The sequence below is a fragment of the Schistocerca americana genome, chromosome 3, assembly GCF_021461395.2.
Source record: "Schistocerca americana isolate TAMUIC-IGC-003095 chromosome 3, iqSchAmer2.1, whole genome shotgun sequence".
In the NCBI taxonomy this organism is placed as follows: Eukaryota; Metazoa; Arthropoda; class Insecta; order Orthoptera; family Acrididae; genus Schistocerca; species Schistocerca americana.
Window position 1 is genome coordinate 850,313,121 of NC_060121.1, and position 23,706 is coordinate 850,336,826.

The 23,706-nt window shown below is 43.3% G+C and overlaps 1 pseudogene; it reads right to left on the reverse strand.

Annotated features, from left to right (window-relative positions):
- Positions 1-23,233: 23,233 nt before the first annotated feature.
- LOC124607855 lies at positions 23,234-23,351 on the reverse strand (annotated as a pseudogene).
- Between the last annotated feature and the right edge of the window lie 355 nt (positions 23,352-23,706).

The following is a 23,706-nucleotide window of genomic DNA, read 5'->3' on the forward strand; positions in this document are numbered from 1 at the left end:
ATTGACAGCAACAAACAGATTCTGGCTCATTTAATTTACAATTAAGGTGTACCTAAACAAGGTTCAGATATCACATACTTCCATTCATAGGTAATCGTGACATCCAGTACTCTTCTATTTCTCCCGTCTGCTGGAGAAGTACGGTTCCCGGGTAGAAAGTTAAGTCCAAAAACAAACTTTTACACTACTGTTATAAAATATCCTGTCAAAACAAGGTAGTTGTACAAAAGTATCACTGTCCAGTTGTTTCCTTGCCCAAACTAACGGTCATACCAAGCAAATTACTATAGAGTACAATTTTTACTTTATAATGATATACGACGTTCTTCTGCATAACATTTCTTATGTAGTTTTTTCAGGCACGTCTTTACCAACTATGGAAATACAAGATTTGCTACTGTTCCTCCTACGTTTCTTGACATTCTGCTTCAAATTTGATGGATTTACTTTCCTTTCTATGCTTTTATTTAACAAATACAATATTCTTTGAACTGAAACCGTCGCAGGTTCGAATCCTGCCTCGGGCATGGATGTGTGCGATGTCCTTAGGTTAGTTAGGTTTAATTCGTTCTAAGTTCTAGGCGACTGATGACCTCAGACGTTAAGTCGCATAGTGCTCAGATCCATTTGAACCATTCTTTGAACTGAAACGTAACATCAGCCATGTCTGCCATTTTCATTCATATGCACGATGTTCTTCCAGTTTTACAACTACAGATAGCTGAACTTGTAAGCAAAAAAAAGATATCCGTTGCTATGGTAACATAACTTTTTATGTACCACTTTAACCCAGTGAAAATTTAACATAACCAAAAATGTAATTTTTCAGGCTTCTGTGAGGGAGGTCTGCAACTATTTGATACCGTACATAATTGAAAGAAAGGCTGGGGTACGAATGTGAATTCTCCTTTTTATTGCTCGCTGTTGAGGAATCGAACAGAGTCACCACTGAGCCAAGAATTAAGTTTGCTTTCGTTAGTTGCATGTTCTCTAAGTCATTAGTATGATATTGCAAAAAAGTGGAAAGCTTCACTTTACAAACCCCCTAACGTAATTTGTACATATAAACTACACGTAACTTGGAGTCGCCGGTTACTTACTTTCTCAGAATATAAGGTATGGGAAAAATATTACTTGGCCGTTGAAACACGTCGTCTATTCCCACGCCTCTCTGTTTCGTAGTTACGCAAGTGCGCAGCCCGCGAGTCGGCTATTTTCCCAAAGTATCATAGGCTGCTATGTCTGGCTGTCTGCGACACCCTCTCCGAAACGCCTAGCGTGGTATGTCTCGCAGAGCTCAAGGACTTTGGCCTATGGAAGCAAATCACGGTGCTCACCGCGACAATTTCAATTTGATATTGGGTGGTGTTTCAACACGACTCGAACTGTTCGAACAGCTTACGTCACAGCTCGGGAAATCTCGGGTTGTGTTCGAGCTTTTGATCGGCCTGCGCTCTAGTGATTTTGATAGGATCTATCACAAGGACCTGTCCTAGCGTTTTTAAGGCACTAAGGATTTTATCGATAAAAATAGCTGTGTAACAGCGACCGAAATAGCTTTTAGGGTGCAGCTCACGCTTTTACAACGACAACTAATCAATAAATAAAAGATTGAAACATGATTCTATGTAGTTCTTGAGCTTCCGTCCGTCCCGCGATCTGGCGAAGTCGCATGGTACTATCTCCAAGACGGGTCATTTCGCTGTAATTTACTCTTTTGATAAACATAACACATACTTCATTACGACAATTTCGTGTTTTCGACATTAAATTTTTGATTAGTTGTCTTGATCGTTTCATCTGAGTCCGCAGCTCGTGGTCGTGCGGTACCGTTCTCGCTTCTCGCGCACGGGTTCCCGGGTTCGATTCCCGGCGGGGTCAGGGATTTTCTCTGCCTCATGATGACTGGGTGTTGTGTGGTGTCCTTAGGTTAGTCAGGTTTAAGTAGTTCTAAGTTCTAGGGGATTGATGACCATAGATGATAAGTCCCATAGTGCTCAGAGCCATTTGAACCATTTTTGTTTCATCTGAACTAATTACAAACAAAGTTTTTATCTCTTACTCAAATATGTGAACAGAGTTTGAATTCCTCATTTTCAATCTACTTGGTAAATCATTATCGCCTCTAATATTCGTTAAAACATTATACTGGGTCGAGTCAAATAACACTTTTTGGGGGACAACATTTTCGTCTTTGTCTGTTACATTTGTTTCAATCAGCATAAATGTTTATGCATCGGTACATACGGACTGTTGTAAATTTGTTCAAATACAATGGGAGTTTTAATGCTGTTTCTTCATCTATTCCACGGAACTGTGAAATTTATACAGAAGCATAGCTTATTGTTGTGGTTAGTTCGTAGTTTGTTGGGTATCATCTGCACTAGCGCCGCGCGAGTCGTATGTTTGGTGACTGTTCGAACAATCTCGATACTGTATCGGAAGTTGCGGCGTGTCCGGATATCTCGAGCCCGTTCGAGCGCGAGCATCGTTTGCCTAGCCCTGGCACAGGAGAAAGGCACCCTGATGTTATTTACCGTATTGAATGGACAGATGGTACAGACACACAGCTTTGGCATGTTGTTACATATATTTAGGTGAGATCGTTGCACACTCTTGGTTTAATGCGTGCATTTCACGTTTGTATCAATACCGATTTTTGTTGATTATACTGATTTCGAGTCATTTGTATAGAGTAAGTTCTCGTGTCCCGTGTTTTCAGATGGTAGTGAAAATCATCATTCCTTTGTTATTAGTTCAGAATCATATGCCAAAGTAGGTGGAGGTATCTAGTTGTGATTAACACATGCGTGAGCGCTGGTTCTATTCCTCCCCCTCCCCCCCCCCCCCCCCCCCCCCACGCCCGCGAGCTTTTCCCTTGCTCTCTCAAATGAAAGTAGAAAGAACACTTTCATCGATTAAATTTTCTGTCGCGTTAAAGAACTATGCATGAATTTGTACGGGTCTTGAGACGAATCGTAATCGCGCGCATGGGGTTGTGTATTCTGTAATTGATCTTTTTGAACATCAGAATATCTTTCGTTAGAATCTGTTTCTACCACAGTCTGCGTTCATATTTTCATTGAATTAAAAAGTTTCCTTTATTCGAACCTCATGGTACCTGTGCCTTTTTAACAGTTCTGCTTCGATAAGAAATGTACATGCTTTACTTCGTCATGAACTCTTCTGCAATGTTTCATAATATTTACAACTATCAGGAAAGCAACGTGATGCAGTTTGCTGATTTACGCAGTTTGGAGCGGTGACGTCATCACACAGGAGCCTCGCTACGTCAATTTCTTAACAGTTTATTAGGATTTAAAAGTTCTTCCCCTGGGTGTTTAGTTTCAGATCGAACAGACTACTAATACATTTGTGTTGCCAGGTTTTCGTCTACGAGACGGTCATTACACAACCATCTAGCCGTTAATGTAACAGAATTTCTACTTGAGATTTGTTACTCTGTTTCCTTCAGAAGGAGTTCAATAAAATTCCTGGTACGTTTGCGGAAATCTTACAGTTGCCATTAATATTTCCGAGTGATATTGCGTTAACAGGAAATCCTGCTTGAAAATTGGGTGAAAATTAGGATAAAAGTTGTTTCATAATTGTAATTGAACGTTTAGCTGAAGTCTGCAAAACGCTGATGGGCTTTCAACGTTTAGTTTCTTTACAAAGTTCTCAAAAATCTAAAAGCAACTGAACTCTGGAAAAGGTATTTTTAAATCTTCTCTAAGAAACATGGGCGTAAATATCATTACAACTGTCAACAATCACACTAACAATCATTGAAAACATTTTGTTCATAAAAAAAGTGTATGTTTCTCGCTATGTGTTTTACTTTTCATCCACTTCAATGCCAGTCTAGCCGTTATGGCTGATTTCAGATTGTAAGGAAAGTGTGTGCCTCGTTTGGTTGTTGTTTCTGCAGGGTTCCAGAGGTACGTTAATTTTTCCATGTCTCCCCTACCACCATACCTCCATTCCTAACCCCCACCCGTCCCTCTCGACCCCCATCTCACAGCGACATTGTTCTTAAGTTAGTGTGTCGTATGTGTACGTAGTTTGGTTTAAACTGAACTGCTGCAGTAACATCCCAAAATAATGTATATATTTGTTTATATGTATAATTATTACCACAAGAGATGTTTCTAATTATTTCATATTAGCCGGCCGGTGTGACCGAGCGGTTCTAGGCGCTTCAGTCTGGAACCGCGCGACCGCTACGGTCGCAGGTTCGAATCCTGCCTCGGGCATGGCTATGTGTGATGTCCTTAGGTTAGTTAGGTTTAAGTAGTTCTAAGTTCTAGGGAACTGATGACCTCAGATGTTTAAGTCCCATAGTGCTCAGAGCCATTTGAACCATTTCATATTAAATGATGTAGGTATTTTATATCGGCAATAGTTATTCTTTTAATTAGAAGTAATTATGTTAATTTTGTCTTCTACGTATATTCTCATTCTATCTGTATTCTAATGGATTGTTTATATAAAATTTTGTCAGGGAGTATAGGTGATAAAATGTTGTAGTTAATTATTTTCCACAGGGCAATCGTAATTGAGCAACCTTTTGTGCAATGAAACTCCATTAAGGCATAAATCATTTCAGAACGTTAAGGAGCGATAGAACTGAGTTATCTAAGAAGCTCCAAGGTGATCGTTCTTTCTTCCGCTTAAATTCTTAATACGTGCACTGAACGTTTTTGAAGTTCCTAGCTTACTTCTAGACTACACATTAAATGTATCACAGTATTAAGTCTTCAGATGAACAGAAGTGAAAATTCTGTTTCCTTTTTACTAAGAGCGAGACCTGTGCAAAATACTGTTTGCAGATGCACTGAAAGGCACAATGACGCAAATCAGTCTGTGTGATCCTTTCTGAATTTCCAATTGACGTTGAATAGCGTCTAGTTCCCGTCAAGGCACGTTATACCTGACAGTAGAGTAAAAATTGCTGAGTTGATGTTGCTATTATCCCGTTTTAGTTTTTAATCGGTGAAAAATAACGCCACAGTATAAAATGAATCTGTTAACCGACTAGACGTGCCAGCAGTACTGTCAGGCAGGACAGATGAACAGTAGCGATAAAACAACAGTCTTTAATCTGTGTAACGCTATTTTCGAAAGGCCGTTGATTTATTAAATTTGTCTGGTTTTGAAGTGAGAAAATTAATTTGAAATTCACTCCATTAACGAACAATTGAGCGGTTTGTGTAATTACTGACAATCTATTTACACAAAATGAGGAAGCTACAGGGACAACTCTAATGAGAATCGTCGTGTTCGTCCGATTCGCTAGCATGATGCGGGATTTTAATTGAATTTTTGCTCTTCTTTTCCTTTTTTTCAGTGTTGACTGGATGTACCGCTAATGAGCCTTATCTAGCCTGGATGACTGTAAGTGAGTTTCACTGAGCAGACCTGTACTGTTGTTCGAGAACACGGCAGTTATTCGTTTAAAAACGGCAGCTAATCATTGCATCATTTGGAACAGAAGGGAGAACCTATAGGGGTACTCAAGGTACCCTCCGCCACACACCGTAGGGTGGCTTGCGGAGTATGGATGTAGATCGGAAATAATTCTGATGTTCAGTAATGTTAAGAATTATGGTAAATAGTTGAGATTGCGAAAAAAAATCGCTTATCGTCATTTACGTGTGTCTGCCCTCAGGAGAAAATGGAGTTTATGTTACGAGTCAAATTCACTTCAGTAAAAAAAAAAAAAAAAAAAAAAAAAAAAGTACTTGTCCTCATTGCCGTGATGAAATATCAAATGCCTGTCAGTCTCGTGTGAATTATGACGGCTCGCAGTATTAAAGATTTTATTGTTGCAGGTGGAATGGACGGAGTGGAAGCCCAGTGTGTTCCTGCGCTATTCCCTTTGTAAGGTGGCTATAATTTCGCACCTTACATGGACTCATCCTCATAGTTTGCCGTGATCCGATCTCAAAACACAATTTGGTATCATATGACAGGTTTTACATCGTATATATGAGAATATAAAAGGAGACTACAGTGTCACGTACACGTTGTAAATGCACTACTGGCCATTAAAATTGCTACACCAAGGAGAAATGCAAATGATAAACGGGTATTCCTTGGTCAAATATAATATAGTAGAACTGACATGTGATTACATTTTCACGCAATTTGAGTGCATAGATCCTGAGAAATCAGTACCCACAACAACCACCTCTGGCCGTAATAACGCCCTTGATACGCTTGGGCATTGAATCAAACAGAGCTTGGATGGCGTGTACAGGTACAGCTGCCGATGCAGCTTCAACAAGATACCACAGTTCATCAAGACAAGTGACTGGTGTATTGTGACGAGCCAGTTGCTCGGCCACCATTACCCAGACGTTTTCAATTGGTGAGAGATCTGGAGAATGTGCTAGCCAGGGCAGCAGTCGAACATTTTCTGTATCCAGAAAGGCCCGTACAGGATCTGCAACATGCGGTCGTGCATTATCCTGCTGAAATGTAGGGTTTCGCAGGGATCGAATGAAGGGTAGAGCCACTGGTCCTAACACATCTGAAATGTAACGTCCATTGTTCAAAGTGCCGTCAATGCGAACAAGAGTGTAACCAATGGCACCCCATACCATCACGACGGGTGATACGCCAGTGTGGCGATGACGAATACACGCTTCCAATGTGCGTTCACCGCGATGTCGCCAAACACGGATGGAACCATCATGATGCTTAAACAGAACCTGGATTCATCCGAAAAAATTACGTTTTGCCATTCGTGCGACCAGGTTCGTCGTTGAGTACACCATCGCAGTCGCTCCTGTCTGTGATGCAGCGTCAAGGGCAACCGCAGCCATGGTCTCCGAGCTGATAGTCCATGCTGCTGCAAACGTCGTCGAACTGTTCGTGCAGATGGTTGTTGTCTTGCAAACGTCCCCATCTGTTGACTCAGGGATCGAGACGTGGTTGCATGATCCGTTGCAGCCATACGGATAAGATGCCTTTCATCTCGACTGCTAGTGACACGAGGCCGTTGGGATCCAGCAAGGCGTTCCGTATTACCCTCCTGAACCCACCGATTCCATATTTTGCTAACAGTCATTGGATCTCTACCAACGCGAGCAGCAATGTCGCGATACGATAAACCGCAATCGCGATAGGCTACAATCCGACCTTTATCATAGTCGGAAACGTGATGGTACGCATTTCTCCTCTTTACACGAGGCAGCACAACAACGTTTCACCAGGCAACGCCGGTCAACTGCTGTTTGTGTATGAGAAATCGGTTGGAAACTTTTCTCATGTCAGCACGTTGTAGGTGTCACCACCGACGCCAATTTGTGTGAATGCTCTGAACAGATAATCATTTGCATATCACAGCATCTTCTTCCTGTCGGTTAAATTTAGCATCTGTAGCACGTCATCTTCGTGGTGCAGCAGTATTAATGGCCGCTTGTGTAATTGTTAACGCTTGTTGCATGAAGGTGACTGAGTCTCTTTATTACCATACTAGTGTCCGCCCCAGTAGCTGAGTGGTCAGCGTGACGGATTGCCGTCCTCTGGGCCCGGGTTCGATTCCCGGCTGGGTCGGAGATTTTCTCCGCTCAGGGACTGGGTGTTGTGTTGTGTTCATCATCATTTCATCCCCATCCGGCGTGCAGGTCGCCCAATGTGGCGCCGAATGTAATAAGACCTGCGATATGGCGGCCGGACCTGCCCCGCGAGGGGCCTCCCGGCCAATGACGCCAAACGCTCATCATCATCATCACCATACTAGTAGAGGTTCGAACGACAGTGAAAATGAAACGGCAGACGGAACTCAAGCCCTGGGTGGAAGGCCAACACAGGTGTGTTGGTACTGCTTAAACACAGGTAATAGCAAGACGGACGTCATAGCACCTTAGCGTTGGAGCATAATAGAGTCGCGACCGGCTAGTGTTGTAGCCGAACCGGGAGGATAACCGGATAATACTTCCGAACGCTGAAAATCTTGGACGTAGATGAGAGGAACGAAGAAGCGGCACCTCGGAAACCACGCAGGCTCGGTTATTTCTAAGGAGTTTTACTCAGGAGCTTACCACTTTACGAGTTTAGTTTTTTCCTCGCAAACTTTCCGCACTGGACGACTAAAAATTAAAATATGGTTGGTCTGCGTTCGGAAGAATCTTTAGAGAGAGAGAATATTCCGTGGTTTCGGGAATATGATTCTTTTTCGGAATTACGATGGTGGGGATCCAAGCGTTGCTGGGAAGCCAACGCTGGAGAGACGTGGTCTTCCGTTGTGAGTGCCCGTGTGTGACGGTCGCTCGATATCAACTTCGGTTGGTACGGACGGACTTGCTGTCTCTGCTCTCAGGAGAGTTTATAGTTAGAACAGTTAGGCACTTTACTGTTGCGAACCTATACGTTCTGAACTTCACCTCAGAGTTGGAAGTCGTCGTTGAGTGCGTAGCGTTCAGTAATTGAGGGCACTTCCTCTGCCTATACTTACGTTGAGACGTTACCTGCATGCCGTCCTTGTGGCTGGGAGTTCGCGGTCCCGTCTGTAGAACACAGAGAGGAGAAGACAGTATTAGAGTATATTAGTCAGAGGACCACCACCTTCTGCTGCCCTAGTGTTTGAAAGAGTTTATTTGTGGCTAGAGTTCTTCCATCGTCGCAGACGAGTATGAGAACCATCACTTCAACGCACCAGACGCAGTACATACGGTGATATCGCAAAGTGATTCGGCTTATTAGGGCTATAAAGCTAAACAGCTGTGATCACGTTAATTTATTTCCACTGAGGTTCCACACCACCTTAGATCATCTTTGAAAGTGGTGCCTTCTAGTGTTTGGTACGTAGATGATGTGTCATTTCGCTTTATTGATATTAGATCGCGCAGTCATAATAAGGGGCAGAGTTGGGCAATTGATTAGTAATTTTACTTAAGGAACGTAAACTTTCTCATATAGGTATTTTTTTAATCTGAAATTAATATATAAGCAGGAACAACGTTTATCATTTAGTAGAATTAGTTGCCTTCATCATTCGCTTATGTTTAGATTGTAATTTATAGATTTAAGAGATCCTAAGATCTGCTTCAGGGGGTAGTCAGACAGGGCCAAATCTTCATTTTAGCGTTTATTATTCTCCTTTGCGCACATTCTTTTTATACCCGCCTGGAGTAGCATCCTGGACCTTGTGTAAAGCGAGGCTGTAGCTTAGGGATTCGATATGAAATACAATATGCGACGCCGGTCGTGATATGACACTGAAGAGATTGAAACCGGTGGAGCGCGTAGAAATGAAGTTGAGGCGATTTAACTGGTTCACTCTGGAACGACAGCGACCCATCACCGGTACGGGTCTGTCATATCGCCCGGTGCAACACAGTGCTGGTTTCCCCCACGAAACTGAATCGTACGATATAAATGGGCAACGAAATTTCAAGTCATCAGTGTGTCTCAAAAATCAAATATCTGTCTTTGCAGTTAGTCTGTCAGTAAAACATTTATGTTTCGCTCTAAAAAATTAAAAACCACTGTTATGAGATTCGCGTGTGTTCTCTGCTAGGCAGTCTTAATTATTCGATTTTGAGGAAACTATTAGATAAGAAAACTGATCTTTCTGCATCTGACAGTCTGATATAACAGACTGCTAATGAACGGGCATTCTTTTCACCATTGCCCTTAGTAGTTGTGATATTTCGAAATTAAATAAAACACAGGCTAAATAAGGAAGAAGATATCTTACGCAATGCAATGGAAAGATGGGCAACTATTGTATACGGATCATGCTTCACCTTTTAAGAAACAGTATTCTGCTCTGCCCCCCCCCCCCCCCCCCATGAACCATGGACCTTGCCGTTGGTGGGGAGGCTTGCGTGCCTCAGCGATACAGATAGCCGTACCGTAGGTGCAACCACAACGGAGGGGTATCTGTTGAGGGGCCAGACAAACGTGCGGTTCCTGAAGAGGGGCAGCAGCCTTTTCAGTAGTTGCAAGGGCAACAGTCTGGATGATTGACTGATCTGGCCTTGTAACAATAACCAAAACGGCCTTGCTGTGCTGGTACTGCGAACGGCTGAAAGCAAGGGGAAACTACAGCCGTAATTTTTCCCGAGGGCATGCATCTTTACTGTATGATTAAATGATGATGGCGTCCTCTTGGGTAAAATATTCCGGAGGTAAAATAGTCCCCCATTCGGATCTCCGGGCGGTGACTACTCAAGAGGATGTCGTTATCAGGAGAAAGAAAACTGGCGTTCTACGGATCGGAGCGTGGAATGTCAGATCCCTTAATCGGGCAGGTAGGTTACAAAATTTAAAAAGGGAAATGGATAGGTTGAAGTTAGATATAGTCGGAATTAGTGAAGTTCGGTGGCAGGAGGAACAAGACTTCTGGTCAGGTGACTACAGGGTTATAAACACAAAATCAAATAGGAGTAATGCAGGAGTAGGTTTAATAATGAATAGGAAAATAGGAATGCAGGTAAGCTACTACAAACAGCATAGTGAACGCATTATTGTGGCCAATATAGATACGAAGCCCACACCTACTGCAGTAGTACAAGTTTATATGCCAACTAGCTCTGCAGATGACGAAGAAATTGAAGAAATGTATGATGGAATAAAGGAAATTATTCAGATTGTGAAGGGAGACGAAAATTTAATAGTGATGGGTGACTGGAATTCGAGTGTAGGAAAAGGGAGAGAAGGTAGTAGGTGAATATGGATTGGGGCTAAGAAATGAAAGAGGAAGCCGCTTGGTAGAATTTTGCACAGAGCACAACATAATCATAGCTAACACTTGGTTTACGAATCATGATAGAAGGTTGTATACATGGAAGAACCCTGGAGATACTAAAAGGTATCAGGTAGATTATATAATGGTAAGACAGAGATTTAGGAGCCAGGTTTTAAATTGTAAGACATTTCCAGGGGCAGATGTGGACTCTGACCACAATCTATTGGTTAATACCTGTAGATTAAAACTGAAGAAACTGCAAAAAGGTGGGAATTTAAGGAGATGGGACCTGGATAAACTGAAAGAACCAGAGATTGTACAGAGTTTCAGGGAGAGCATAAGGGAACAATTGACAGGAATGGGGGAAAGAAATACAGTAGAAGAAGAATGGGTAGCTTTGAGGGATGAAGTAGCGAAGGCAGCAGAGGATCAAGTAGGTAAAAAGACGAGGGCTAGTAGAAATCCTTGGGTAACAGAAGAAATATTGAATTTAATTGATGAAAGGAGAAAATATAAAAATGCAGTAAATGAAGCAGGCAAAAAGGAATACAAACGTCTCAAAATTGAGATCGACAGGAAGTGCAAAATGGCTAAGCAGGCCTGGCTAGAGGACAAATGTAAGGATGTAGAGGCCTATCTCACTAGGGGTAAGATAGATACTGCCTGCAGGAAAATTAAAGAGACCTTTGGAGATAAGAGAACGACTTGTATGAATATCAAGAGCTCAGATGGAAACCCAGTTCTCAGCAAAGAAGGGAAAGCAGAAAGGTGGAAGGAGTATATAGAGGATCTATACAAGGGCGATGTACTTGAGGACAATATTATGGAAATTGAAGAGGATGTAGATGAAGATGAAATGGGAGATATGATACTGCGTGAAGAGTTTGACAGTGCACTGAAAGACCTGAGTCGAAACAAGGCCCCCGGAGTAGACAACATTCCATTGGAACTACTGACGGCCTTGGGAGAGCTAGTCCTGACAAAACTCTACCATCTGGTGAGCAAGATGTTTGAAACAGGCGAAATACCCTCAGACTTCAAGAAGAATATAATAATTCCGATCCCAAAGAAAGCAGGTGTTGACAGATGTGAAAATTACCGAACTATCAGTTTAATAAGTCACAGCTGCAAAATACTAACACGAATTCTTTACAGACGAATGGAAAAACTAGTAGAAGCCAATCTCGGGGAAGATCAGTTTGGATTCCGTAGAAACACTGGAACACGTGAGGCAATACTGACCTTACGACTTATCTTAGAAAAAAGATTAAGGAAAGGCAAACCTACATTTCTAGCATTTGTAGACTTAGAGAAAGCTTTTGACAATGTTGACTGGAATACTCTCTTTTAAATTCTAAAGGTGGCAGGGGTAAAATACAGGGAGCGAAAGGCTATTTACAATTTGTACAGAAACCAGATGGCAGTTATAAGAGTTGAGGGACATGAAAGGGAAGCAGTGGTTGGGAAGGGAGTAAGACAGGGTTGTAGCCTCTCCCCGATGTTGTTCAATCTGTATATTGAGCAAGCAGTAAAGGAAACAAAAGAGAAATTCGGAGTAGGTATTAAAATTCATGGAGAAGAAATAAAAACTTTGAGGTTCGCCGATGACATTGTAATTCTGTCAGAGACAGCAAAGGACTTGGAAGTGCAGTTGAATGGAATGGACAGTGTCTTGAAAGGAGGATATAAGATGAACATCAACAAAAGCAAAACAAGGATAATGGAATGTAGTCTAATTAAGTCGGGTGATGCTGAGGGAATTAGATTAGGAAATGAGACACTTAAAGTAGTAAAGGAGTTTTGCTATTTGGGGAGCAAAATAACTGATTATGGTCGAAGTAGAGAGGATATAAAATGTAGACTGGCAATGGCAAGGAAAGCGTTTCTGAAGAAGAGAAATTTGTTAACATCGAGTATAGATTTAAGTGTCAGGAAGTCATTTCTGAATGTATTTGTATGGAGTGTAGCCATGTATGGAAGTGAAACATGGACGATAAATAGTTTGGACAAGAAGAGAATAGAAGCTTTCGAAATGTGGTGCTACAGAAGAATGCTGAAGATTAGATGGGTAGATCACGTAACTAATGAGGAAGTATTGAACGGGGTTGGGGAGAAGAGAAGTTTGTGGCACAACTTGACCAGAAGACGGGATTGGTTGGTAGGACATGTTCTGAGGCATCAAGGGATCACCAATTTAGTATTGGAGGGCAGCGTGGAGGGTAAAAATCGTAGAGGGAGACCAAGAGATGAATACACTAAGCAGATTCAGAAGGATGTAGGTTGCAGTAGGTACTGGGAGATGAAAAAGCTTGCACAGGATAGAGTAGCATGGAGAGCTGCATCAAACCAGTCTCAGGACTGAAGACCACAACAACAACAACAACAACAACAACATTCTGCTCTGTGCAAGGTGGTCACACATCTGTACAGCTTCACTTCGGAAATTACTCTTTATCAGTTACAGTTCAAAATTCATCCTTCTTTATATCTTTAACTCTGTGCTCTGAAAGCTATTTTCATCCGCTCAGCAGTCTAGCCAACATCCGACTCTATCGGAAGTCTCACCAGCTTCACTTAGAATGCCTACTGCAACGACAACGCTACCGGCAAGCGAAGATATAACTGCTTATATTCAGGTGTTTGACGAATGTTTAGCGTACAAATGTGAAATCCAATGAAAATATAAAGGTCACATCACTATCCTCGAATAACCTAAAATAAACTAGGAGCCTCATAAATATGTGGTATATTTACAAGTTGTCCACAACGAAGCTGGCAGCGGTTCACCACACTTGCGGCTATTGTCGTTTGCTGTCTTGCTTGTCATATCGCTCCTACGGAAACACGAGGGTAGCACTTACAGCCGTCACATCACGCGACCTTTATTACAACGTGTGCATTTCATATCGCCTCAGTGTAGCAGTGATCGATAGTGCTAATTAGGCAGATGAGCTGAACATCCCCCATCTGACAAATGCAGAAAAATTTGGATTTAATGTCCCATCGCCGACAAGATAATTAGGGACAGAACACAAGGTCGAATTTTGGGACGGTGGTGTAAGTAATCGGTCATATAGTTTTCAAGGGACTCATCCTGGCATTCACCTTAAGCGATTTACGCACGCAATTGCAAAACTCAGTGTGAGTGATGTAAAAATTCCAAATCGATCCTGTGAGCTACGTATCGAATCTTCTGTTACTTATCTGTGTCAGTATTTGGACCACTGATATTTTTAAAAATACTGGCTTTGCCATATATCGATATATAAGAGAAGTTCATTATTGGCACTCGATATGTCATTAAGAAGTATCGATTTATCGAACTATATATGGACATGTCGGCCTATAAAAATATCGCCTGCACATTGTAAATACAGTGATGGTTTTAGAGTTCCATACTTGCATATTGATTTATTATTAGATATTCTGTACGTCAACAAGCTAGCACGCTGCCTATCCCCTTTAGAACAAGAGTTGAAAGAACAACGCTTAATTTGAAAATTTGTAAGTTAATAGTGGGACTGGTTTGATTAATTCTGGCCACACTGCAGGGAGACAGATACTCGAGCATGAGCTTCATATAGGTTGTTGCTGTTGGGAATATGCGCCATTTGTATTTGTAATTACTACACTTCTGAAAAATAAGAGTTTATGTCCCTCATACATCATTTGGACGACCAGACAAGTGGTGAGGACAAGACATCGGAATGAGTAAGGCAAGTCCATAGAAATCTGGAATATTGTCTAGAAAATTTAAATGTCCCTGGCTGTGTGTTCTCGAAGACGCTCAGTCACCTAATAATGGAAGTTCTCCGTATTCGTCCCCAGTGGACACCTACACATTGCATAACAAGGAAACCAGCGCCGGGCTAGAGATTTAATGTAAGACAGTTGCGCCCCTTAATGTGGTTATTAACTGTGTGTGATAAAAATCAATAACGAAATTCACTGAGGGCACTGCAGTCTTCTGTGAAAGTGACGGAGAAAAGACAGGGCTTGTTGAGGGACATCGACCGTCTACGGAGAAAAAAAAAAGGAAGCAATGAGACTAGCAATAAACTTTACACCAGTGCTGGGAACCGCGTGGTAGACGAAGAGAAGACAGTAACACACGACGGACGAGATAAGGAGGAAATGAAGAGCACACTAGAATAGACGAAAAGAGCATTGCTCAACCAAAAGAAGTCAGCTGTCAGCTCAGAAAGAAACTTCTTTAGAGTGTAGTTGTGGCATATGGAAATACGTGGATTGAATCATTAAATTTCGAACAGAAAAGAAGAGAGTCGAATTATTAGGGATGAGATGCAACACGAGGATGTTAAAAATTAAGTGAACTGATAACAAAAGATATGGTATTCTCCGCATAACTACCGAAGAGAGGAATACTTAAATAGGCGTATCACGATTGAGGTCTTCCGCCAGCAACGCATTTCGCCTTCTATTTGCCTTTCACTTCACATTCATCAAAAACATATCACAATAGTACCCACCCTAGGCACTGGTCAGGGTCATTCACGCGTTGCATATCAGGAACTGACAAACCATAAAGATTCAGGAGAAGACCTCATTTCTGCTAGGAATTTAGCTCACATACATATGTTATAATTTGTTATAATTTTTCTAGCCATGTACAGGCGGTGGATAAAAATACGTAAACAGAAAAAAACACGACACCATTATCATGCCTAATATGCTGCAAGGAAACCGTTGGCATTCTAAACATCTTAAAGTCGTGTGATAATGGATAAATACAAATCATGTACAGTTTTCAAAGGAATACTTACACCATTCCTCCTGCGAAATAGTGGCACGTTCATCTAACGATGATGGGGGAGGACAGCAATCATATCCCTTTCTCTCCCCAGTAGACCATAAGGGCTCAATAACATTGATATCTGGCGACAGTGATGGCCAGAGAAGATGAGTTAATGCACCCTCGTGCTCACGAAACCAGTCCTGTGCAATGTGAGCTATGTGAACAGGACCTTGTCGTCTCGCAACAGAACATCAGCACTGGAGAACAAACGTTGTACCATGGGATGCACCTGATCAGTCGAAATAGTTACATAATTCTCGGCAGTAATGCGACCTTGCTGAGTTACAATGGGGTTCATGGAATGTCACGATATGGCTGCCCAAATAATTACCGAACCTACCCCACTTCTGAGACGCAGACTCGACTGGAAGTTGGAAACAGAGTGAAACAAGGCTCATCGGACCAAAAGGCGTTCTTCCATTGTTCCATGGCCCAAGTTTGGTGGCTTCGGCACCACGTTTCCCTGCTACGGACTTCTGCATTACTGATGAGTGGCTTTGGAATTCCATTTCGCCATGCAGTTCTCTGCTTGTGCAGCTCCCTTCGTCTTGTTTCGCTGCTGGCAGGGTTCGCGAGTGCGACATTCAGTTCTGCAGAGGCTTTTGCAGGTGTCGTCCTCCTATTTTTCGTGACAGTCCTTTTCAATGACCGTGCATCACGATCACGCAACACAGCTTTCATCTGTTTGTAACTTAGCTGATTAAGTTTTTTCCGATTTCCCCATATGTGGTATATACACTACCGGCCATTAAAATTGCTACACCACGAAGATGACGTGCTACAGACGCGAAATTTAACCGTCAGTAAGAAGATGCTGTGATATGCAAATGATTACCTTTCCAGAGCATTCACACAAGGTTGGCGCCGGTGGCGACACCTACAACGTGCTGACATGAGGAAAGTTTCCAACCGCTTTCTCACACACAAACAACAGTTGACAGGCGTTGCCGGGTGAAGCGTTGTTGTGATGCCTCGTGTAAGGAGGAGGAAAGCGTACCATCTCGTTTCTGACTTTGATGAAGATCGGATTATAGCCTATCGCGATTGCGGTTTATCGTATCGCGACATTGCTGCTCGCGTTGGTCGAGATCCAATGACTGTTAGTAGAATATGGAATCGGTGGGTTCAGGAGGGTAATACGGAACGCCGTGCTGGATCCCAACGGCCTCGTATCACTACCAGTCGCGATGACAGGCATCTTATCTGTATGGCTGTAACGGATCGTGCTGCCACGTCTCGATCCCTGAGTCAACAGATGGGGACGTTTGCAAGACAACAACCATCTGCACGAACAGTACGACGACGTTTGCAGCAGCATGATTATCAGCTCGGAGACCATGTCTGCGGTTACCCTTGACGCTGCATCACAGACAGGAGTGACTGCGATGGTGTACTGAACGACGAACCTGGGTGCACGAATGGCAAAACGTCATATTTTCGGATGAAGCCAGGTTCTGTTTACAGCATCATGATGGTGGCATCCGTGTTTGGCGACATCTCGGTGAACGCTCATTGGAAGCATATATTCGTCATCGCCATACTGGCGTATCAGCCGGCGTGATGGTATAGGGTGCCATTGGTTACACGTCTCGGTCACGTCTTGTTCGCATTGACGGCACTCTGAACAATGGACGTTACATTTCAGATGTGTTAGGACCCGTGGCTCTACTCTTCATTCGATCCCTGCGAAACCCTACATTTCAACAGGATAATACACGACCGCATGTTGCAGGTCCTGTACGGGCCTTTCTGGATACAGAAAATACAGCACATTCTCCAGATCTCTCACCAACTGAAAACGTCTGATCAATGGTGGCCGAGCAATTGGCTCGTCACAATACGCCAGTCACTACTCTTGATGATCTGTGGTATCGTGTTGAAGTTGCATGGGCAGCTGTACCTGTACACGCCATCCAAGCTCTGTTTGACTCAATGCCGAGGCGTATGAAGGCCGTTATTACGGCCAGAGGTGGTTGTTCTGGGTACTGATTTCTCAGGATCTATGCAGCCAAACTACGTGAAAATGTAATCAAATGCAGTTCTAGTATAATATATTTGTCCAATGAATACCCGTTTATCATCTGAATTTCTTCTTGGTGTAGCAATTTCAATGGTCAGTAGTGTGATTTCAATAAGGTGCCGCTTGGAACACCAATCACTTTGGCTATCTTGTTTACGGAAGTCTCCACGTTAGAACGGCATGACTTCCGACATAATGCATTCGCAGCTGTGCAGAACAGTGTCATGACCACTACTGACAGATGCAACATTCGTGATCAGATTCAACAGTACATTCTGCATACGGGTATCTGCTTTCATTTTCAAGCGCGCAATGTTCGCGGCGTTTCACTACTTTTGTCACCCCTTTATCTCAAACAAAACAGTGCCTCTTCGATTATTAAACAATACTGATTTATAATTAACGAGTGGTAATCGGAAATGAGCTCATTTTGTACCGAAACAGCTAGTCTATTAAATATAGTAACTGCTAGTCTATTTAATATTCCTTAATACACTAAAATGATTTCGGTACAAAACTTTGGGGTCAGTAGAAGAAAAAGAACGTTTTAAATCGGTGGGTCCCGTTGATGGTGAGGCCAGTACATATTGAGATTAAGGTCGTATTGAGTGTAGAATGGGGAAGGAATTTCATGGTCAAGGAAACTGTCCTGGCATTTGTCTTTAGCGATTTGAGGAAGCCGCCATGGGAAACCTAAATCTGGAGTGTCATTCGGGAATTTCAAAAGCTGTTCTCCCAAATGCGAGTCCAAATTGATTCTGTATTTCTAGATTTCCAGAAGGCTTTTGACACTGTAGTACACAAGCGGCTTGTGGTGAAACTGCGTGCTAAGGAATATCGTCCCAGTTAGGTGACTGGATTCGTGATTTCCGGTCAGAGAGGTCGCAGTCAGTAGTAATTGACACAAAGTCATGGAGTAAAACAGAACTGATTTATGGCGTTCCCCAAGGTAGTGTTATAGGCAATCTGCTGTTCCATATCTGTATAATCAATTTAGGAGACAATCTGAGCAGCAGCCTTAGATTGTTTGTAGACCATGCTGTCGTTTATCGCCTAGATAAGTCATCAGAAGATCAAAACAAATTGCAAAACTGTTTAGAAAAGATATCTGTATGATGAGAAAGTTGGCAATTGACCTTAAATAACGACAAGTATGAGGCCATTCACATGAGTGCTAAAAGGAACCTGTTAAACTTCGATTATACGATAAATCAGTCAAACCTTAAATGCCGTAAATTCAACTAAACACTTACGAATTACAGTTACGAACAACTTAAATTGGAAGGAACACAGAAAATGTTGTGGACGAGGCAAACCGAAGACTGCGTTTTACTAGGAGAACGCTTAGAAAATGTAACAGATCTACTAAGGAGACTGCCTACACTACGCTTGTCCGTCCTCTTTTGGAGTATTGCTGCGCGGTGTGGGACCCTTACCATATAGGATTAACGGAGTACATCGAGAAAGTTCAAAGAAGAACAGCACGTTTCAAAACATGGGAAATAGGGGAGAAAGTGTCACTGACATGATACAGGATTTGGGATGGACACCATTAAAAAAATGGCGTTTTTCGTTGCGGCGGAATCTTCTCATGAAATATCAATCACCAACTTTCTCCTCCGAAAGCGAAAATATTTTGTTGACACCGACCTACATATGGAAAAACGACCATCATAACAAAATAAGGGAAATCAGAGCTCACACGGAAATATACATGTGTTCGTTTTTTCCGCGCGCTATTACAGATTGAGATAATGGAGAATTATAGTGAAGGTGGTTCGCTGAACCCTCTGTCAGGCACTTAAGTGTGATTTGCAGAGCGTCGATGCAGATGAAGCAGTACGCCATCTCACTCGGTGACACTGTTAAAGATGGTGCATCCGTCAATGAGGCCTTTCGAGATAGCGACGTTTTTTGATCGAAGGAATACATGGAAAACATTAATTATAAGGAGGGAGAGGCTTTCTTCGAAGTGTCAAGTAGCACTCTCCGGTACCACCTTCCCCATTCAAGGAGGCCGGAAATGGGGACTGAGAAATTCTCCCAGCACCCGGATTCGACACCATTACCAGTAGGTTGAGTGCCATCGCACAATGTGCTTTGGTAAGCTCTGTTACAAGTGTGCTTCAGCGTTCGATGGCGGCTCATAAATTTGAATTTAGCTACAATGTTACACACGGCAAAAGCTAACAACGCATCTGCAATTAAGCGTACGGAGTGATGAATGTGTAGTAATAATAGTCAGCTAATGGATGTTTCACCAGCGTATAGAGTACTGTCTCTCTGCACACACGTATGATGGCCTGGGACATGTGATGATGCGCGCTGAGGCGAAGAGTTGATAGTCACAGCTCTGTCGGCTATAACAGCGGATTACGTTTTATCCTGACGTGCCGCTTATCTGGCTTGGCCACTTCAGCTGTTCTGTGACGCATAGCAGCTGGAAGCGTGGGATGTGTGTGTGTGTGTGTGTCGTGCGAGTGTTTGTAAGTGTTCGGGAGGCCGGTTGCCAGTAAGTACGACCGCATCTGAACCTTGTGGGTCCATCCTGTCCTTCCCGTCAAGTTGTCCACTACACGGGTACTGTTGTGCCTGGGAAGCTCAGAGGTGTGACCACATCACCTCATCGCAGCTTATAATATTTTTTTGTCCATTTGTTAATCATTGAGTCTTCCTTTCTTTCGGAGACAGGGAATGCGATTTTTTTCGGGTAGACTGCACTTTCGGTGGACTGGTAACGACGAACAGCGTCGTAAACGTTGGGAAAAATTATGACCATGGAAATGAAAGCTGAATACTGAACATGTTCGTCTAGACAGTGTTTTTTCCCCTCATTTTTTACTGTTTCGATGTTATTGTCAAGAGATTCTTCGTGGCAACGCAGGTTTAGAGCATACTGTTTATTGTAATCTTAGTATGCGATTTCTGAATTTTGCGACGTTGCTACTTTCAGTGCTGGGGCAGTTTTACCTCGGTGCCTCCTCACATGACAGAGTAACTTTTCTTTCTACAATGATTTCCGATACGCAGCTTCCTTCATCTACTCTTCATAGTGTCTCTTGTTTTTACAATGGTTTTCTTGCCACTTCAGCGGCAAAGTCTTTCTATAACACCTTACTAAAAATCTATTTTAGTTTTTGCCTATTGGCGAGTAAAAGTGGGTTAGCCTTAATTTTCTTTCTTTGTGTTATGTATTTGAACGTGACTCCGATGTTACGCTTACTAGCATTGTTCACTTTCATATATATTTCATTGGCCGCTGATGCTCTTATTCGCTTTTGTATCGAGCATTTCAGCTTTTATACTTGACTACCTGTGTTAAACGGCACAGTTAGTTCAACAAAAGGGTCTCACGTATTCCTAAAGGAAGTAGTACTTGTCAGTACTAGAAAAGAAGTTCCTGTAGTGGTATGTCTGGAAACCAGTACGTGTTGATATACTGGCGTTGAAGATCCGCATTTCACAGCGTGCATTTTGTTTAAAGGTGTGACAAGATTCACAAGAGATGCCAAAGTACTCTCTTGTTCAGGAAAGAACAGATCACTTTGCACGACTAGACATAAGATATTCATATTCAGAGGACATGTATGTTCTGCAGAAATGATTAGCATTTCAGTCACCGTGGCGCAGCATGTGTCCTGTTGTCTGGTAGGCGCAGGTCCGCCGTGGGCAGTGAGAACTTGCTCCATGCGTGATGGCAGTGAGGCGTATAAGGCGCGAATGGCGTCCTGTGGTGTAGCCAGCCAAAGTTCACCTGTGGCGGTCGGCACTGGGTCACAGCGCTGCACCTGTAGTTTCACCACCATATCCCACACATTTTCTGCTGGTGACAAGTCTGGTTATCCGGCGGGCCAGGGCGGGGCTGACTCCTGTGACACGAAGAAATTACGTACGTAGTGGTGCATTGTCTTGCTGGTAAATGGCATCTGGGGTGTTGTGCAGAAAGTGTATGGATATGGGTTGCAGGATGTCATTCACATAGGTCACACTGGTCACAGTGCCCTGGACATGCACCAACTGTGATTTGTGGTTGCACCCCACACCATAAGACCTTGGTTTGGCGCTGTATGTCTTGTGCGAATGCATTCACTGTGACGCCACTCTCCCTCTCTGCAGTGAACCAAAATGGTGCCATGATTTTCAAACGAACAGAAAATGGATTCGTCCGAAAACACTATCTGATGCCATTGCAGTCTCCACTGGCGTCGTTCCATACACCACTGCCGTCTAGCATGTTTCTGTACATTCGTCAAAGGCAGGCGGAGAAGTGGACGACGCGCACGTAACCACGGACTGTCACCACTGTTGAGTACGATGTGTTACACTGTTCTACTATTACGCCAGAGCCGAGGAGGACGCAGATCTGTCTTGCAGTGCCATTTGGATGAGGAGTCGATCTTCTCAGCGGTTGGTTTGAGTGGTGCGACCTGACCCATCTCGTCGTGTTCTACGGTCTTCCGTGAACCATTTTGCACACACTCGCTGCACTGCTGAGACACTTTGCCCACATGAGCAGCAATTTACCAGAAGGATGCATTACATTCTCCCACACCAATAACGTGCTCTCTTTCAGACTCACTGGTTCTACAGTACGGTTCGTGCATACTTCTGCGAGGCATTCTGAACGTCTGCTCAAATCACACTGGTTTCAGTCTACAGTGGTAAGAAGTGCCTCAGGTACATTTTACCTATAGGGGGTGTGGCGCCGCGCTATCGATGTTGACCTTCAACCTGTGGGATAACGTGGTTCAAATGTTAACCATTCCTGCGGAACATAGTAATGTACATGCCCTGTGAATATGAACGTCCTATCTCTAGTCGTTCAAGGTGTACTGTTTTTGTTGAACATGAGTGAAAATTACTACAGTGCAAATCCTCCAGTAATCATGCGGTGAGGCATCAGGTTCGCATCAGTGTCAACGTATCGGCAGTAATTATCTGTGAGAGGCTGATAGGGCCATGTAGTTTACCGAAGAGACGGGAAAGCGCTTTGTGTCACCGATTTACGCCTGATGAATTACCGACGTTATTGCAGAATGTTACCCTCGCAAATGCATAACGACTATACGAGTAGTTTCTACACGACGTGGCACTGCCCAGTTTTCTGCGGACCGCAACGTTTCATAGGCGCTGGATTGGTCGAGAAGGTCCCATAGCGTGGTCTCCCCGTTCACCGAACCTGATTCTGTAGGAGAAATTTAAAGGTTTTCGTGTATGCCCAGCCCATTGACAATGTGCAGACAGTACAGGAGCAGGTAACCAACGTATATCATGACCCCGAATGGGGCCAGGTGTGTTTGAAAGTGATTCACCGCGAAGAAGGGCTGGAAGGTATGTCAGCATGCGTGTTAACCACGTACGGCAGTGGTCTGTTTCTACAGAACTGACAAATGGGAATAACAGAACAGACTGACCCATATCTCAACACTCATTGGTTACTGGACACATCATTATAGGATATTTTCTTCTAGTTTGAACAATACTCTCTCTCCGTCCGAACAGGCCATGAAGGTCCAACGGTACTGACCGGCCGCCGTGGCACCCTCAACAACAGGCGTCACTGGTTGCGGATATGGAGGGGCATGTGGTCAGCACACCGGTCTCCCGACCGTATGTCTGTTTACGAGACCGGAGCCGCAACTTCTCAGTCAAGTAGCTCCTCAGTTTGACCCACTAGGGCAGAGTGCACCCCGCTTGCCAACAGCGCTCGGCATACTGGATGGTCACCCATCCAAGTGCTAGCCCAGCCCTGCAGCGCTTGACTTCGGTGATCTGACGGGAACCGGTGTTACCACTGCGGCAAGGCCGTTTGCTTGAACAATACTACCTTCTTGTAAAAAAATCTGTAGATATAAGTGACACTTTCTTGAAATACCCTTTATAGATGGCGTGTGCGTGCACTCTCGGTGGTGATTTTGAAGGGGAACTTTACTGGTATGCAATGCTGCGCTGCCTTGACCATTGGCTAAACAGACCGCCAGGCACAAAGTCAACAGGACGTACGGCTTGCAATTTTGTGAATTGTACGGATGTAACAGGTGTTCCTGTATGATACTGCTCGCAACATCGAGCGCAATATCAGTCCACGTCAAACTGATCGAATGCTGATTGATGACTAAACATACGTAGGAGTGAGCAATACACTTTCCAGGTAGTGAGTCGGACTCA